We start from the raw sequence: 3,517 nt of genomic DNA, 5'->3' as shown, positions 1-3,517 counted from the left end.
CTGGTCAGTCTGAATCTGTACAGTCATGAAATCAACACTCTGACTCAACCACTCTGACACCCTTCCTGGTAAACCAAAAAGATGTTTCCTAGGATCTGGTGGAGCCCAAAGTGTTTGCCCCATGTATGGCTTCCACAGAGCTTATATCCTCTTGAAAAGTAGGAGTCTGCTGATTCTGCTGTGCTAAAAATCTCTTCAGCTGTGGCCGAATAGAGGCTGGATTTGAAATTGCAAAAGAGCGAAGGCTTTTTCAAAGACAGGAGGTCAGTAATTTGAAAATGAATATGGGTAGAATACCAAATCCCTAATTATCCCTAACTGGGAACAGTAAAGTACTTTACATTCCAAACAGAAGTGCTATCTTATGAACAGACTGACGTATGTGATCAATCATATAACTGTTCAACCCTGAAATACTGATACTGGGGACTCTCTTGATTTTGTTGTTACTTTATAAAAATCCTATTCTGTATGTGCATTTTGCCAAACACATCTTCGTGTTAGCAATACAAAATACATTTGGTAGATACGATGGAGAAAGCTACAAATTGAGCTTAGTGTAGTGCATGGACATAGTTAATTTCTTACTGTAAGCTATTTATGTTTAAAAGAAAATAGCTATCTTGGAGTGAGGTGCTAGAACCCAGAAATCTTTTAAGTTGTCTTCAGTAGGTTTACAGGTCATAATTCCCCACTATCCTATACTTCATGGAGTCAGTTACGCCGATGTAAAATTCATATCAAATGTTGCAAAGTTCCTTCTGCTGATAGCACAAGTATAAAGGACTACATCAGGTGTAAGACAATAAAGAAATCAGGATCCTTGTACTTATTTAAGGATGGATATTTTGCTATAGAATGGATTTGGGTTGGATGCACAATTCTGCCTAGTGTGCTTTGATGTAAAAGTACAAGGGAGCTGTTACTTTTGTGCTTCTCTGATTCCAAGGCCGGCTGCTGAACAGGTCAGGCCCTGACACCAACTATTACACCTTGAAGAAAGGCTTCTGTAAAATGTGCCTGGCTGGTTCTCAGGTGTGAAAGAAGTGTGGCAACTCCAGTCATGTCTTCCTCTCAGCAATGTTCCTTGTAAGGTAGGGTTTTTTCATTACTGGAGGATTCCCCAAAGGTAAAGAGAGCTAGTTCATGGATGTAAGAGAAGAGCAGACCATCACTATAATCTAGTACTTTTAGCCTTAAAATACATAACCCAGATCACTCAAGGATTCCCTGGTCTTGGGTTGGTACCAGAGTGGGGCTGAAATTTAGGTATAGTGTGAGAATTTAAGCTCCAAACCTATGTTTCATCTCCTGCCTTGTGACACGCTGTGTTACAAAATCAGTCTTATGCAGGGTTTGAATTACACTCCGACTCTTGGGAGAGTTTTTCTGGCAGTGGCAGCCAGAAGCTGGAAGGTGCGGGATTGCACAGGGGCTCTCATCTTTTATGGGGGGGTGGAGTTTATGGGGGCTTTTGTCTCTTACAGAGGGGCTAAGCCCCCCCGGTGCCTCCCCATATTTCAAACCCTGGTCTTGTGACCAGTGATGCTAACACTCAGACACCTACTATTTTTATGCTTTTGCAGTGTTTGCTTCAATTGGATACTTGTCTACTTACATTAAAACTGAGGGCTTGTATGCAATGTTTTGATGATAGGTCATTTCCAGTCTTAACCATTTGTGTTATAACACTTGGTTGTAACTTGAGCTGAGGAGATTTAGGGGAAAAATCAGTTTCTCCTTGAATAAGGAATTCAGCCCTCTCTGTATGTGTGCTTGTATTACCTTCTATACATATTAATTATGTGTGTATATTATAAAAGTTGAGGATGAGAGGGAAGCATTTCCTTTTTGATAAATATTTATCTCTTGCTCCCCAAATACACAGAGCATCAGGAGTAACTTAGAGGAAGCACCAGAAATAGATTAGGGAACGATTCAACATGAGTCCATTTGGCTTCTAAATGATGTAATGGGGCTCTTTCCTTCCTTATGTCTAAGATTCATATCCTGGCAGAAAGGCAGGTGGCTTAAAATTATAATGAAGGAAAAATGAAAAAAGGCTCAGTTACACAATGATACATGCTTGGCTGTTTTGGCTTTCATGATGAGCATAGTTTGCCTTATTCTTTAGATGTTCCAGTGTGCACTGAAACATTGAATATGAGTTCAGAGTGTTCTTATCAGGCTGTCTTAGAGTACATAGACCACAAATCCAATGCATGCTACAGAATGGGATCAGAGTCTAATTAGAGGCCTTTATCCAAAGCTTACTGAAATCATTAGAATCTCTCTATTGACTTCAGTCAGCTTGTGATCAGAGCTTAAAAGAAGTAGGGTGCAAAGACATGCCATGTCTGAATGGAGAAAGTAGAACCTCGCTAAGGCCATTCCAGTATCCATGGGGCTCAAAGCTCCTTACCACTGAAGCTGGAATGTGGGAATTCTTGCTTTAAGAAAGATCATGTCCAAGTTTGAGAAGCAGTCCAGGATTTTCCAGAAGCATGAGCCTGATTCTTCTCTTAGTATGGTGTAACTTGGCACTCACTCTATCAAAGTCAATGACATCCCCGTTGTTTGTGTGCATTTGAGAGAAAGAAGTGACTTTTCTTTAACAGTGATGCTATTTCTATGTGCATCCATGGTGGGTGGATTTCTCCCTCAGGCATCTGTCTGGGTAGTAGTGCCAAGGACAAAAAGGGGAAGGATCTTTCTAGCTTATTATGAGCCAAAAGGATTATCTGAATCATGTAGCTCGTTTGGTGGCTGATCCCTTAAGCGCAGCATGGAGAAAACATTGGACTGAATTTCTGCTGGTACATGTGTGCATCTTCCTTAACTGTAGTAGAATAGAATTCGCCTCATTCTTATGGTTGCACCTGAAGCTTAAATGGAATATCTGATCCCTTTGGACAAGCCTAATGAGAAGAAAAATACCTAGGAAGATAACCAAAGAGTTCATCTTTAAAGTCCGTACTTTTGTTATTTACCATACAAAAGACAATCTTCTACATTTCACAAATTGTCTACCAGAAGTAATATACTTCTAAAAGGATGGGCAGAAATAGCAAATTCTCCTTGGTAGTCAAACAAAAGTTTTATTTCATTATTATCTCAGGGCCATGGCAATCCTGGGTAAAATTGTGGAACATAAGTACTTTTAGTTCTTCTATTAGTAAGCATAAACTGTGTATCTGTCAAGTTCTGGTATGTCTATGAAGTGCTGAGTAAAAACATTGAAATTGGTATGCTAGAGAAGAGAAAAGAATGCAGAACTATCAAGTGAACCTGTTAAAATTGTGAAGTAAGCTTTAAGCAGTACAGATGCCTGGACCATCTGCCCAGAAATATGTGAGGGTATAATTGTATATGCCAACTGCCATTTCATTTTTTATAAGCTTTTTTTTTTATAAGCATTTTTCAGGTTGAGTTTGGCAAAGCAAAGTAAAAAAACTGAACTGCTCCCTCCCCCCCCACAAAAAAAAAATCCCTAAAATGGCTAAAAATTCTTTGTATA

This window comes from Crocodylus porosus, unplaced genomic scaffold (assembly GCF_001723895.1).
Source record: "Crocodylus porosus isolate Cpor-Errol unplaced genomic scaffold, CroPor_comp1, whole genome shotgun sequence".
NCBI classification, from domain to species: domain Eukaryota; kingdom Metazoa; phylum Chordata; order Crocodylia; family Crocodylidae; genus Crocodylus; species Crocodylus porosus.
Note: the sequence above shows the minus strand (reverse complement) of the source record.